Raw genomic sequence first — 16,276 nt, 5'->3', positions numbered from 1 at the left:
CTTTATAAGTACCAATAATAATAATAAAAGTTACACTCAAACCTCACAGTCTCAAAATTAATTTGCTTTTGTCAAACTAATTATAAAGGAATTCTGAAAAATCACTTGTGCTGCGGGGAAAGTCCTCGGCATAGTAAAGGAAACGGATGGAAACACGGGGCCATTTTATTCTACTAACTGTGTATGCGGCAGGTGCATAGCTTCCATGGGTGCAGCAGGTGCAGTGGCACTGGGGCTCAAAGGCCCGGGAATTCATTTACATGACCCACTGGCTACGATCCTGGTATGTGCTGCTTATTAAGTGAGTGGTACTGGGTGTGAAACGTCGGCTGCCATTTTCCTTCCCGAAAAGGCCTGTGCTGTCACAAGTCTTTCCGGCCCAAGAAGTCAGGAGGGGCAGTTTTATGATAAGGCGGTGAAATCACACCACGGAGGCTGAACGGACACGAGCCACTGCGGCATGCCGTCTCTGCTGTCCCCTCCCCTCACGAAACGGTTTGCAATTTCCTCTTTCTCGCCAATTTAAACAATTGCCCCTCGGTGATCCGCTAGACAGCCCAGAGCCAGTGCAAGGGTAAGTGCCCCTGTCATGTGTCTAGCGTGTGTGCGTTTGTGTTTTTCACAGCTCTGAAGATCGTGTGTTTTTGTTGTTCCTGGTTTTAAGGGTGGAAGACACATTCATAGATGTAAAAAGCCACATTGGTGATGTGGGCTTTAAGTTGAGATCAGAAACTCTGCATTTATAGCTCAGGCTCCCTGTTTGACACACCATGTGAGCTTTGTCTAACCCACCCGATTTTACTAGTTGCTTTTTCAACTTCTGAAGTGGGAGTACGTCAAAGTTCCTTTAAAAGGGCTGGTGGGGGCGCTTAGTCCAAAGTTTCTGAAGAATGTTGCAGAGACAGGATATGTTTTATACATCACAGCAGAGAGCTTCCCACGGCAGTGGGCACAGTGAGTCTCAGTTATTAAGAGGTAATGCTGCTTCTGGCGTCTGTATAGCGCTCACCATCTTCGTTATGGCATCGTAGCACAATCTCGAGTGTTTAATGGTGTTTGGTTGTTCTATCCACAGATGCTAACAGAACACATTAAACTACCACCAGGGAGACCTGTACGATTCAGAGTACAGTATTCTGCAACCCCTGATTACAAATATTGGGTTTAAAACACCTAAAGTTTTACATATCACGAATTGCTCGCGCTGAGCCTATTCTATGCGCTTGAAATGTACTCAGATAACTGAACTGAGGCAGAGAAAAGATAGTGACCTACCCAGAATCACGCGATTAGTTGAAGCGAGGAAGGCAAGATCGGAAGGCAGTGAGGGCTTCTAGTTCCGCAGTGAGCAACTTAACCACATGCCCGCATGTCCGCCATTCCTGATCTGGGAGCATCCTGGATCAGTGGCTTGGTTGGTTAATCCTTGGCCAAGTGATATTACCCGTGTTGTACCTTATTATCACGTGCATAGTGCTTCATGCCCCTGGAGGTGCTCAGAGGCACTTTATCAGTCGTCGGCCAAGAAGCCCTCTGTTAGCATAGTGCAGCTAGAGCAGATGACGCAGCTGAGCTTCTAAGGGGTGCTCTGGTCAGGGCCCAGCATACACGTAGTTCTGCTTATGCAGAAAGGGGTGCGACAGGTATGCCTACAGATACATACCATCTTCTTGGCCGGCCCACATCCCGGGGCCGAAGCCACTGGAAATGCGATTCTGTAGCATTTTCCACATAATTGTGGGTTTACCACACTTATGTAATCCATCACACTTTTCAGATTTCACAGTAAGTTTACATCTCAACTGTAATATAATGTATTTGTTCAATGAATTAAAATTGTTACACAATAAATCGTGCACAAAGAACGACACTACATTTATGAACACTAACAGCTGTGCATTTTTTAACCCCATTTAAAATTAATAAACGTCTCAAATGTTCACAAGGAGACAGCCCAGGGAGTTATTGGGTCGCTCGTTTGGTGCCGAGGTTTGACTGTAACCTGTAATCCCACTCAGCCTTTCATCCTTCTGAGATGGAGAAAATGAGTGTCATGGAGCTAGCTAATAATAAGAGGATATGACTGTGGTTATTTTGGATGAATGCTGGCATGCAAGCTGCCGTTAGTACGGGGCGCTTCAGCCACAGGAGAGAATTCGTGTGCTTTGTGCGTTAAATTAATGAGTCGTTGTGCCGTACCCCATCCAGGCTTCTGCCTCCTTCACAGACCCCTAAAGGGATCTATTTGGTGAGCAGGGTCCTTAATTCTGAGGCACATCCCAGTCTCAGTGACATTTACGCTACATGTTCACCAGGAAGGCAATGGGCACAGTTCGCTCTGAAGTATGTAGTTTCCTGCACAGTCCGCTTGCGTGAGCATCCGAGCTAAGAATGAAGTGTGCCATAGGATGAATACAATGTCATCACAGTAAGAAAATGTGATTCGTCTGTTCTCTGTAAAATGTTTCCTGGCGTGTTGTGCAAAACCTGTGTAGCTCGAGCTCATTGTGCGTGTCTTAGTGGCGTTCTCGCCAGTGAGAGGAGCGCGCCCTCGTGTCAGAGAAAACGTATTACAAGTCAGCGAGACATATTTAGCAGCAATTATTCCTAGTAGTAATATGTATATGAAACAACTGAAAATAACCTCGAGAGATTCTTTCAGTGGTTTATGATTTTTATTCAAGCGCAGCCGGCCACGACTAAAGGTGTGTTGATGTGAGTCAGTGAGTACATTTGCATTGTTAGATTAATTAAAATCATTACAATATGCACTGTTTGACGTAATGAAACAAACAATCAAAGAATAAAAAGCCTCTTTCCAGTCAGCGAGATAGCTCAGTGGCTGACTGTGCCTGCTGCTGCAGAGCTCGCTACGCGACCTGAATGTCATCAGGTGCAAACCCAGTGACTTCAATTTATGTAACAGTTCCTCGGATTGATGAAGTCAGCCCCATGAGAGATGGTAACAGATATTAGTGACTCGAGCGTCGCCAAACCGTGTCAACAAGGGCTACATTTTTAAAAATGTTTTTTCCGCTAAACCGGACCTGTTGTTTCTGTTTAAGGACCCGTTCTGACCAGTGGGATATCTCTACGAAAGCCATGTCTGTGGTCACTCAGCAGCCAGGCGCAGCCCCCGGGGTGACCATTTCGCCGACGGGAGAGTGGGGCTCCGGCATGTTTCAATGCTACGACGACTGCGGCATATGTGAGTTACTGCTACCTCTGCACTGGGAACCCAGCAAGTGAAATAAAGTAAATGCTGAAACAGTGGGGCTTGTTAGGGATTTTCACAGAGTCGAGGCGCTGTTTATGGCGAAAGGGAAAACTGAGAAACTAGTTTTTTTAGTAGAATCGCGAGCTGTCAAAAAAGAAGAAAAAACAAGAACAGGTCTGTGTGTGTGCTCCTAAATGTGTTTATTTGTAGGGCCCGGGCACCAAAATAAATGTGCCCCATTAGTGAGTCTAAAAGCTAACAAAAGTTGCTTATATTTGCACATTAGGGTAATTTGAACGTGTAAAGGTGCTTTGCAAAGTATGGGCGAAAGCATGCGTTTGTGCTTACTGCAAGAAATGTTTGTTTTAATATCAGAGAAATCAGTAGTAAAAACTGGCCCACCTGGCTATAAAACAGGCCCACAGGCTGCCAAAAAACACGACCCACAGATTGCTCACCCTACCACTGCAGCCCACGTGTGTTAGCGTAGCAGCAACACGTCGCTTCAGAAGGTGGAGACTGTCCCAATGTAGAGAATGTACATTATGCATCCTGTACCCGGGAATGGCCATCAGACAGTACTTAGGGCCATATGTACGAACACTTTTTCCCATAGATACAGAATGGGTAAAAACCTTTGCTACATCTGGCCCTTAGTTTCATGGTTTATTCTGACCTGCCTCCTCAGCCTATTTCATCATATACTGATGAAATGTCCCCTGCAGTCTCCAGCTTTACTCTGGCTATGTCCCAACTTCTGCTGCCCTTTGAGTCGTGGCTTTTGCAGTTCTCTTTCTTAGCTAGCCACCACTTTTACACGTGCTGCATATTCACGTTTCAAGTCCTCGGTCCGTGAAAGAGTTTTATCTAGGGATACATTGATGGGGAGGGAGGGAATTGTCATTCTCGTTTTGCTTTCACCCACCACGCATACAGCATGGAACAATAGGAGAAGTCAACTTTATTCATTGACTCCCTTTAGATTGATGAAAGCACAAAGCCTTTGTACATTCTTCAGTTCTACCTAAACATAGTTCCCTAACCTTCAATGATAAACATGGTTCAAAATGTACTTTTTTTGTTTTTATCATAATTTTAAATACCAGCTATTTATTTTTCATGAACAGTAGGTGTCCAGGTAAATTAGGATTTATCTTCCGTTTTCTTAAAAAAACAGTAAAAATGCATGGCACAATTAAAGGATTGTTATTAAAAAAAAGCTTCACTATCAAAAAAGCCACCACAGTGAATGCATTTTTCATTTAAACTGTGAACTGCAAGCTTGTGGCAGCCATGTTTAGGCGGTGGCATATTTTCTCTCTTTCGTTCTTTCTTTCTTTCGAATTTTTATGTTTGTGGCTTGTAATAAAAAGAAAATAACCAACACATCAGTTTTTCCAAGGCCAGGCCTATTGGCTTTGACAATACTTATTTGCGCTGGAAAAGCTTCATGGAAGATACATGTAACTTAGAAGACTTTATTAAAAACCTTCCCCAATGTGGTTAGAATTTAATATGAATTTAGGAATCCCCAAAACAGCTCTTAATGCTTTCCATTTTCTACAGTAGGAACCTTTTGTACATGACATTTACAGACCCTACTTCTTTTAATGAATTCTGTGCTGGAGAGCTTCAGGATAATATGGCCACAGCCATGAAAGGTAACACAGAAGTCAGAGTAGGTTCATATAAGTCTTCCAGCATAATGTGTTGGCAGATATATATATATTATTCTCTATCTTGTTTTAGTGGTCCACTGTAGTGCAGTGGTTATATGATTTATGACATGTTCCTTTAGGAGGGCGGTGGTCTTCACAGTTTGCTGTTTTTTTATTGAGGTGGGCTTCAGTGCAGGAGTCCAAGAACCTTCCAAAGGCAGGGCAAGATGAGCCTTCCCCCACCCTAGAAGTGCTTCAGAGGAACAGACAAGTAAGAAGCATGCTGGATTTGGCTAGGAAGCCTTGCTCCCACGAATGAGCAAATATAAGTGAATTACTGCAGAATACTTGCTGCCCAGAAATAGTCTCACCCAGACTAAGGTGCAGCGGGAAATCTGTGTTCTTTTCAGGGAGTGGGGCGAATGCAAATCCTAAAATGGCCTCGGAGGAAACAGGAAGTGTGATTGGCACGTCAGTGGCAAATCCAAATTTTTGAATTAGTAGCAGAATCCTGAATAGCGTCCCCTTGCATGTTCAGGGTGCTCTGGAATTTACAGTGGCCAGTAGGGATTCTAAACCCCCATTTATGTTCTCTTACAGATGTCTGTAGCTCCTTTTATGTCTAATCCAAGGAGGCCACAACACCGGCTGGACGTGCGACACAGAAATCAAGTTAATATGCTTATTGCCCCAAAGAGCTGGCCTTAAACCAGTACGAGGATGAAGGGCTGGTGGAATAAAACGGTTGTCCAAGATTTTTCATAAATGAGGGCCAGCCCTGTTTGTGGGAGGACTGGCCCGTGGCACCTAGAGTGGCTAAGTAACAGTGGTTGCTTGTTGAGTAGTGGCATTTAGTAGTGGCATTAGTGGCCCTATATTCAGCTCTTCGGTTGAAGGTGTACTCTGAATGTAAACTTCTCACAGTTTATATACACCACTTGGCACTGCGGTTTAACCTATTTCAAAAGGCCCACATTTTGCTATGGAGGGAACCCAATACACAGTGAACTTCAACTCCAGGTCCATAGCTCGAAGTTTCACCGGTAGACTAAGGAGTTTAACTTGGCCAAAAGCTTTGTTCGTTTCCTTCACCACAGGCTGGACATGCTTAACAATATCTCTGTTGATGGACTCCACTAAGAAAAGACCCTGCAAGGGATGGTAGGGAATCAACAGTATTTGTCGATCATGTTTACATTCAGGTGTTTGTGGGCAAATGGCAATTCATGTGGCATGTGTCCCACAAGGGGTATACAGCACTTTATAAATATTATGGTCCAATACAGCAAATAGGACTCAGAAAGACCAAGAGATTTGCATTAAATCACACAGAAGTGGGTCCTTCAACTGTATCTCTGAACATGCAACTATAACCTAAAGGCCAGGGTCTCCTTTGCAAGCCTAAGAGTATACTGATATGTTGTGCTTTTGTTTTTTCAGGCTTCGTTGGGATGTGCTGCCCATCCATCCTAGGCTGTTATGTGGCACACAAATACGGAGAGCCCTTCCTGCTTGGCGTGGCCCCTGGGGGCTTGACTGCTCTGCGGACCCACATGCGCCTCTCTTATGGAATCAGGGTAATGCGACTTTCTATACATTTGATGTAGATTCTATGGGGGTGATGAGACCCTTTCTTGGACCCACATAAATATTATTCATGTGTGACAAATATAAGTATAATCTCTGACGTCAACAGTGGCCGTTCTTCACCTATATGTTTACAGTGTGTTATGTCCTTACTTCGAAACAAACACGTTTGATATGGAAACTGGACAAAGAACTTGGCTGAGGTGAAACTCCTTGTGGGATGTGAATTCAATGTGTGATATCTGAAGTTATTATTTGATCACGTAAAAGATTCATTCAAAGATATTCCGAATTTTATTTGGCGGACGAAAAAAAGAAAAGGCTACTGGTTATTTGTTCACAACTTGGTCAAATACATTGAAAACTGCTTATGTTTATAATTTTTAAAGCACATGGCTACCCCAACAAACCATAAATGAGCAAAACGGTGGGAACTTAGAACAACCAAGGCTTCAATTTCCTACTAAAAGCTGCTTCAATAGGACAGATTCGCAGCTCAGAAGGGAGGGAATTCCAGAGTGCTGGAGCCAGGAAACAAAAGACTCGTCCTCCTGTCTGGTTTTCACTATCACAGGTACAGTCAGGCAAATATGCTGTTAGAAGACCTCAAAGCTCTTGTAGGGGTGTGGTAGGGTTTGAACAGTTGTCTAAGAAAGATTGGGCCAGTATTGGCAAATGCACGAAAGGCAAACATAGTAGCAAATGTGCAGCCACATTTTTAACAATCTAGAACTAAAAACCTGAACTAAACTAGAACTAAAAAGAATGATTGCCAAAAACAATTGATGCTAATATTTTAATGAAGATTTGCCCTGAGTGTAAGCATTGTTGCAGACGTTGCATTTTTTTCATTCATCAGAATTAGCAAAATTATTCCAACACAGGTCCCATTCAGTGAAAATCATAGAAGAAAAGTCTGCAATCTTTTAATTTCTATGTAGGTTCTCAAAACTGGAAAAAACTGCAGCACATGGATTTTTTTTTGGTCAACAGAATTCAGAAAGTAAAGTGCATTTCGTGTGCAATCTCGAAAACATTAATTCTGCTTTCCACAACTCTCATTTAAAATCCCCAAATTCTTCATTTTCTAACTGAAAAAAAAATGAAATTTAAATGTCCTATTCAGATTTAAACCAGAGCTTCCTGACCGACTGTAGATCTGATCTAGCGGCAGTCATGTGTCCGCCACATATAGAGCACGTGCCTGTGGTACTCGGTCACATTTTTAGAGGCTTCCTTCTTTTGGCAAGTACCCCAGTTTTATATTCCACAGATGTCTGTCTTTTTGGCAATATATAATGTGACTGCGTGGTGTAAAGATTATCATGGACAGAGAGTGTTCTCAATTGCCTGTTAGAGTGGCCAGTTTCATTGTGCTTGTCTTACTCAACATGTCTCTCGCACGGTTTGGAAGAAGTGATGTGCCAAGGGCTTTTCTCGTAAACCATGTCAAATATGTCATGATGTCTGGCTGAAACCTGTCGTCGAGCCTCTTTGAGAGGTCTTTCTTTGGCCATCAGTGATATGTGAAGTGACAGTCCTTCTTGATCCTAACATTATTCGGATCTTTTTTCTTGGAATCACTGAACTTAAAAAAAATGGTGTTTTTCTCTGTGGTAATTTCCCTATCCTTAGTTTCTAATTGAGTCTCAATACTGATGTGAAATCACTTGAGGAAAACATTAAATTGTCGATGCATCTGGGGAAGTTGGCTAGTAGTCCTATGACGATAAGGAGAACACCTTCTCTGCTGCAAAATCTGTTTCAGACTGTCAGTGTAATTCTCTGCTGTCCATATCCTAAAGTTGCTTCAGAAGAGGAATAGAACGTCGTGGGACAAACTATAAAACTCTAATTAAATTCACAATGTAGAGCAAAATGTTGGAAAAACAATGGAAATTAATTTGAAAAGTGGTGCAGTTCTCGCAGTACATATTGTCTATTTGTATACATTTAGGCCCTCATTACAAACCTGGCGTTCAAAGACCGCCAGGGCTGTTTCGTCGGATGCACCGCCAATAGGCTGGCGGTGCAATCCATGGAATTACGACCGTGGCGGAAGCGCCGCAGTCGCACCGCCGGGACTGGCGGTTTACCGCCATGTTGGTCCCGGCGGTTTACTGCCACGTTGGTCCCAGCGGTTTACCGCCTCGTTGGTCCCGGCGGATGTGATCCTCCAGTGCTCTTGATTTCCCCATAGGCAATCTCAACCCCTGAAGGTAAGGGAGGTAGGGGGACAAATTCTAGACCGTAAGCAGAAAAATAATATTGCAGATTCTTTTTTTAAAATTTATTTTTATTTGTATTTTATGGAATTTCACTTAACATTGACATCACAACATCACTGATAATCATTCCCTCTCCTTCTCCCACAAGAGTGTGCATTCAATAACCATCACAATGCACAACAGATGGAATTTCGGCTATACATAGTGTTCCTTCTACTTGCGCCTCCCTGCACCCGTTCAAACAGGTCGGGTTGTTCCACACTCAAGCAACTTACTCAGTGTCTCCACCATCACTTGGTACAGTTTCTTCATTGTCCTCCAATTGTTCCAATTCTACTGCTACAAGATCCCACTCTAACATTTCATTTCTTGGCTCTTAAATAGCAGAACCTTTTATTAACCAACTTAGTGGAGCCCATTATGTAGAGGAATAATTGGCAGGCCTTACCAGTTCAAGATTCGAACCTTGAGCTGAACCCACTTAGTCTTTGAACATAAATTCTTTCAAAAACCCACCCTGGCCTACTAAAGGAGCGCACAGGATTCGTTATGCCGACATTTCCCAATTCACCTTTTTGGCAATGTGCAACCATACTCTGGCGCGGACGTTGGCATCATTTCTCGTTATTTTGTTTCCTTTTGCTACACCACAAACCTCTGCAATATTGTATTTGAGGAAGAAGTTGCGGCTGATGCAAGAATTGACATTCATGAACGTGCATAGAGTCTGTCGTAATAAGCATATAAGAAACCGTATTCAGAGCAAACTGTCCTTGCCTAACATTTTCTCCCTGCATCACTTTATTACATTGTGAACATTTTAATCAATGGGGCGGCACGCCATTTTGTGAACTCATTTTAACTCCTGAAATGAGGATTAAATCAGAGGAGAAGGTAAGCACAATCTTTAAATCCAGAGGAGCAGGTCAGGTGTCATTTTGCGTCTAAAGACAGAGTGACTGTACTTCCTGTGCAACCCTGATTCCACTTCCTGTTTCAAAGGTTGAAGGCCATTTTCAAACGGGTGTCTAAAGGAGTAAAATGGCAGTAACTAGTGTTAGTAGAAAATCAACATGTTATTTTTGGGCAAACGTTTTCTTTCTGTATTGGCTTTCCAGAAGCCAGCTGGATACTGAAGATAAGAAACAGATTGCAAATACAGAGTCAGAATTTTGCAATAGTGTAGGTGCAGGGATCTGCAAAGTCGGTCCTGGAGAGCTGGGTCCATGCCAGGTTTTTAGCATATCCACATTTAGAAGAATGTAGATTTCTGAAACATCTTTTTTCTAAATGTGGATATTCTGAAAAACCTGGCATGGACCCGGCTCTCCAGGACCGACTTTGCAGAACCCTGGTAGGAGGAATATGAACAGTAACCCAACAGTAAAAAATACTCTACTTACTAGACATATCTTTGGGGAAGAGGAATCTTAAGGTTGAGAAAAATCACACACAATGCTAAACTGTAAGTAACAGATATTCTTCCGGAAGGCACCCACATTAATGGCAGCAGCAAATAAAAATAAAACACCTGTGGACCCATAAGAGGCCTTCTTAACAGTTGTAGGCACCAATGTCTAGTCGCTAACTTGTTCTCTTCTACAATGTGGAGCTGGGGCTTCTAGTCCTGACTCTCCCCTTTAATGACAATAACGTGTGATGCTGATCGATCCTTTTTGTTGTCCTACACTTAACTGTTCTTATCTGCCACCCAGGGAGCTTTTAGATCCATGCTTACCCTATGCTAAGCACCTAATAACCAAACTAAACTTTAACATTTACGGTAAAAAGGCTTCTTGGCTAAGGGCAGTTTGCTGTCCATCCATCCCTCACTTTTTCATCGATCAGAATTATATGTATCAGGGGTGCCCAACATAGGTCCAAGTGGCACCGATCCTTGCAGAAGTTTCTGATTAATAACCGACTGTGAAAGTGCTTTCAGTTTAGGTCAACTGTATATGAATTCTGCATATGTGGATGTTCTGAAATCCTAGCATGGAGCCCTCCCCCCAGGATATACAGTAAACACTCCTGATACATACTGACACACCTTTACTCAGAATCACCTAGTAAAGTGCACTTCCTAAGTCTCAGATGAGGAGACTCCGGTCCCCTGCTGAAGTGCAAGGTTCTTACATCAAGCACCATAGCATTCATGGTGTCATCATCAATAACAATAATAATGTAGCAATCACAGAAACTTGTTTGTAACATATATTTATACTCTTTGTGGCTTATCAAAGCGCTCTAACAAGGTACACAATAGAACTCAATTTATTACCTGCATAGCATTAAATGTTGCGTTGACTCACCCAAAACTTCAATCTGCAGAATTTTGCAGCAGTCCCATCAACCAATTGAGATATTTTGTAAGCTTACCTACAGCTTCACCTGCCTTCAGAACAGTCTGCATAAACCACTTTCTCCAGTTTGTAGAGCCCCAATGGCTAGTCAAACACACGCTGCCACGCTGATATTGGTGACGTCACAAACTAAGGCTTGGTGTATAACAAATGCAAAATAGGTGGTGGTTAAGGTATGGTGTTCGCATACCCTGTCATGGATGTAAGTTAGGGTGAATGAAGTCCGATCACAAAGTGAGTAAATCCGAAAAAAGAGCAGTCAATAAATGTAATGCTCATGTGGTCACAACTCCCAACCACCTAGGGTGAACCAATCCATTCTGCAAAAACAGTCCAGCAAACTTATAAAGAAGGTACCGAAGCACACACAGGGAATGTGTTGGAAGAATACAAAGACCGTGATAAGTGAAAAAACGTCAGCCAATAGGTCTAGTTGCTTCTTATCTGTTAATTCATCCAGAATCTTCAGGGCATAAATCACAGTACTTTCTTTAAGAGGCACCTGACACATGCTTTGTCCACAGGAATATTTCAAGACTACTGTAAATAATGTGGTACGTCTGATAATGCAGTCTGTCAGAATCAAGGAATAGTTCAACAACTGCTTTGAAAAGTCCTCATAAACATGACCAGAAAGATTCTAGTGATGAGCAGCAGCGGCTGCCACTAAACAGAGGTGGTGATCGGAACAGGAAGCGATGGGACAGGGGCGGGAGTTAAAAAAATAAAATAAAAAAAAACACTTACCTTCAAGGGGAGACTGGTTAGTCTCCCCTCCGTTCTCTTCCTCTTCCTGGCTGCAAAGGCTCCCAGCCAATCACAACACTGCTGTCACCAGCATGACAGCAGCGTTCTGGTTGGTCTGAGCAGCCTGCTTCGCTGCTCAAACTGGGAATGGAGCCTGGGCATGTTCTCCATTCGGCTGTGCAATACAGCCAGGTGGAGAACACAATAAGTGCACATGTCTGTTTGGCCAGCCAAACACAGCCGGCCAGGTAGACATGCGCACTGATTGTAGTGCACGTAGCCCTCCACTGGCCCCCTCCCTCCAGCCCAGCCCCACCCCGTACTACATGGAAAAATAAAATGATGATAACGTAGTGTACGTTATTGTCATTTTATTTTTCCTTTTTGGAAAACCCAGCGGGTGGCGCTCCTCCCCCTTAGTGAAGGAGCCAGCCCTGGTGCTGAGGGGCAAACACTATACACGGAGTGCCTAAAACAAGTAAATAAGACCTCCCAGGCAACACAACAGGCATCATTCAAAATTGCCAAGGTGTTGGTAATGTAAGCAATTGCCCAAAATATAAGCCTGTTCAGGACTGTGATCAGCCCCGTTTGGGTAGTAACCAAATGCCAAGTGGAAACACCAGTCTGGTGTATATAGATACTGATAAATTAATGTTTTGTCTCTTTTGCCCCATATGGTCCAACTTGCCTCACTTCCAGTATCCCCACAAACTTGATTCATGTCATGAAAACCCATGGAAGTGCTTGTGCACTGTTCTGTAAAGCATTTCTAGTTGACATCATTCTGAATCCAATAAATACAAATATAATTTGTTCTAGGTCATGACACAAATGAACAATGAGTTCATCAAAGTGTACACGCAATTTCTGTCTATTAACTAAAACATCTGCCTGTTGACAATTTGGAAATTCTAACACCACCTTCCCACTTATTCCAAGACTAGACAACTAGACTCAATTACTATACGGGTGGGAAAATCAATTTGTCCTAATAAGTGCAAAGCTGTAATGTGATAATTATGACAGCCTTTTCATTAAATTTGAGCTGTGACAATAGTTTTTCTGATTATACCAGTCTACCTATTCAGTCAGGAGTATGGATTCTAGCAGTCTCTGATTATGGCACCTTTTTAATCATACCCGACTCGGAACATACCAGAATTTGTGTCAAATTCTTAAATATTCACAAGCTCTGAATATGCACATGCTCTGTTTGTGAAAGGGATCTGGTCAGACAGCTTTCTGACTACATACGTGCTCTACATATGCCAGCACATCCATTCTGCCAGAATTCTGATAAAAGCAAAGTACATGGTATATGATTTTTCCAATTGTTTCCATTGCCCTTTTTTATTTTACTTTCTGAGGAAGTATCCTGTTAATTGCTCTACCAAATTTACCTTTAAGCATTCAATTGATTTCATAAATGTTTCTGTACATAAACTCAGCGTATACTTGTGTTCAAGTGCTTAGGTTGCCACCTGAGGATCAACTAGATCCCTCAAAGTCTGACCTCCTCTTGACCACATTGTGTAAGTCATGAGAAAATCACGTAATCTCACTGTTGCTAAGGTCCAATTGTTACCACAATTGTAAGAATAAACTTAGCACACAACCAATGGCCGAACATGTGCATTTTACAATTAGGTGAACGTTGCAAGGTCAGAGTCAAAATGTTATAAGCCCGAGTTTTAAAACTGTTTAAGTGTATAAGTGTGAAGTTAATGTGCAAGCGTTGTTTTTGCAGTCATTAAAGGATTTACAAATCTTGAAGATTTTGTGGGAGCAAATCTACTCAGAGGGTCTGGAAGCAGGTGGGCGGTGCAGGTTTCAGGGCAGGAATGCCTTGCGAGTTTCTGATAAACTCACAGAAGTACATGTTTAAGGTTAATCACTGATTCCACTGCAGGCCATTTCCGCCCTGCAAAATGTAATTAATATACTTCTGACGTGAGCATAAGTAAAACCTTTTACAATAGGGGGAAAGGGCCGGAGGAATGGACTTTCTCCACGGGGAAAACATTTGCATCGGGTGGAAAATGTAGTGTTTTAACTAGTGATCTTTGTTACTTTCTTTAAAAATGGGACCCCTAATTTATTTTTGCCCATAATTGTTTACACTACTCTTTATTATTTATGTTTTTAATATTGGCATGCATCAAACATGCTTTATTAAATGGTGTCTTAGAGAGTGGTCGTAAAAAATTGCTCTTTAGCAAAACTGGCTAACTTTCACCTGCTGTTTTTCATGTTGCAAATATTTTTGAGGGGGGGCATTTCATTTATTTTGAATGCAAATAAGCACTATTCGTGCTTCCATGCTTTTGCATGTGTCTACATACTAAAGAGGAGCATTATGGGACCAAATAGTTATATTCTGCACACTGTCTACACACTTCTTTATTGGAACAAATTAAATTAAAGCCGGCTGACATTTCATCTGACTGTTATTTTTAACAGTGCTTGCCCTAACAGTAAATATTTTGCAATAATTAATCATATATTCAAGTTTGAACATATTATACATTGCTATACATTCCTTGCCTCAGCAGCAGCAGACAATCTTGTAGTACACAGTAAACTGGGGGCCCAGACTTTTTATGCTGGATCCTCCTGTCCAGAGGACAAGTTATACAAGAAGATATATAGGCCCTCATTACAAGTCTGGGGTCACACCGCCAACAGGCTGGCAGTGTGACTGCCATATTATGACCGCGCCGGAGCCGCCACGGTCATACCGCCGACACTGCCAGGCTGTCGCCAGCCTGCAGCCTGGCAGTTCCGCCGGTTGTAATCCGCCAGGGCGGCGCTGCTTGCCAGCCTGTCCCGAGAGGCTGGCAGTAAGGGTGACTCGGGGGCCCCCAGGCGCAGCCCCATCGCGCAATCCACTGCCCGAATTACGGGCAGTGGAATGCGCGACGGGTGCTGCTGCATCCCCCGCACCGCCACATTGCCACCAGCTCCATTAGGAGCCGGCTGCAATCTTAGTGCCCTGCTCCCCGCTGGGCCAGCGGGTAGAAACTGGGTTTCTGCCCGCCGGCCCAGTGGGGATGTCATAACAGGGCTGGCGGGATTCAGGGCGCATATATGGCCTGGCGGCGGATTAACATTGGCGGGCGGCCTCTGCCACCCGCCAATGTTGTAATGAGGGCTATAGTCCTTTACTTTAAACTATATGTCCTAGGTATCGGGTAGGAATTCCTCACCTCTGATGCAAAGTTCCTGGGAATGGGCATACTGCCTGGGTACTCTAACACCATTCTTAACAAGGCAGAAACATAGTCAAACTTCTGTCTAAATTAGACAAAGGCAAGATCGAGCAACCACTGCCATTCAATCCAAACATGTAAACAGAATGGCCGTTTACCTTATTACAATAGGTTGTTTACTTCTTGTGATGCAAAATGGGAGATCTTCAGTGTGGTACCATGTTGCTGGCATTCATAACAGAATTTTCTAATACATTTTTCTTACTTTGTACTTGATATCCTAGGGGACTATCTGCAATGACGCCTTGTCAATGTGTTTCTGTGGTTGGTGTGAGATCTGCAGGATGGCACGTGAAATTAACAAGAGATCCGGGACGTATTAGGTAAGCATGCCTTTGTACCCTTCTTGTACAACTGTTTCCCTTCCATAGAACTTTTAGACAGTAGAGTTAGACAAAGTCCTTATGTGAAAATATGGTGGCACATCCGTGCTTATTAAGATATCAGAATGAACTTAGACATTTCGATTTTAATGACTGTTGGTTGTCAATCCAAATTGGCCAATCTTTTTTTCTGAAGGTCTGTATATCAATTCAGTTAACACTACTTTGCAGTGGTAAATGAAACGCATGAGTATGGGAATTTGAAATCCCAGATGCTTATTTGGAATTCCAGGTCACTTGGCTTGCACAGCTTTGAAAACGTCAATCAAAGTCTATAGAACAGCAGTACATCTACATGGATATTCCGAATTCCACTTTGCCCTTCTACACTGAAATTTCCCATTAACACATGTACATAACATTGGGCATTGAGAATTCTAATTGTTCATTCAAAATCCCTAATTTATACTGATTTAAATGAATGTATCTGGGTAATCCTAATTTCAGACATCCCTTTTGATTTAATGCAAGACTATGGTCTTTCAGAATTCCAGCAGCTGTCCAATGTGATGTAAATTGAAGCAATCAAAATGGTTATATCAACAAGTGGCTGTTGTTCTGGTGTTATGTTTTCCGTTTATGTTTTTTTATTCCTTTACTTTTTTTATCCCCAGTTGTTTTTGTTTTTAGTGGTCTAAAAATAGATAATAATTTAATAAAAAACTGAATGTATCACTTAATTGTTCTTAATGTTTTCTAATGTAATGTCTGTTGAACCTTGCCCTTTCTGCAGGGTCACCCCTAAACTTTTTGCCTTCCTCCTCTTATTTTTGCTGAGTTTGTTTTTTGTTGGCATTAGGTCCGGTGCACTTTATCACTGC

The 16,276-nt window shown here is 42.6% G+C and overlaps 1 long non-coding RNA gene across 1 annotated transcript in view; it reads left to right on the top strand.

The window, feature by feature from the left end:
- The first annotated feature begins 421 nt into the window (after positions 1-421).
- The window catches only part of LOC138284737 (uncharacterized), a 31,046-nt gene continuing 15,191 nt past the window's right edge, over positions 422-16,276 (top strand). The window contains exons 1-4 of the long non-coding RNA XR_011201450.1: positions 422-574; positions 3,066-3,208; positions 6,316-6,452; positions 15,297-15,395. This is a non-coding gene — a long non-coding RNA (uncharacterized lncRNA). The remainder of the gene's footprint in view (positions 575-3,065; positions 3,209-6,315; positions 6,453-15,296; positions 15,396-16,276) is intronic.

Source organism: Pleurodeles waltl, chromosome 3_1 (assembly GCF_031143425.1).
Source record: "Pleurodeles waltl isolate 20211129_DDA chromosome 3_1, aPleWal1.hap1.20221129, whole genome shotgun sequence".
NCBI lineage: Eukaryota > Metazoa > Chordata > Amphibia > Caudata > Salamandridae > Pleurodeles > Pleurodeles waltl.
This window is presented reverse-complemented; position numbering and strand designations above follow the sequence as displayed.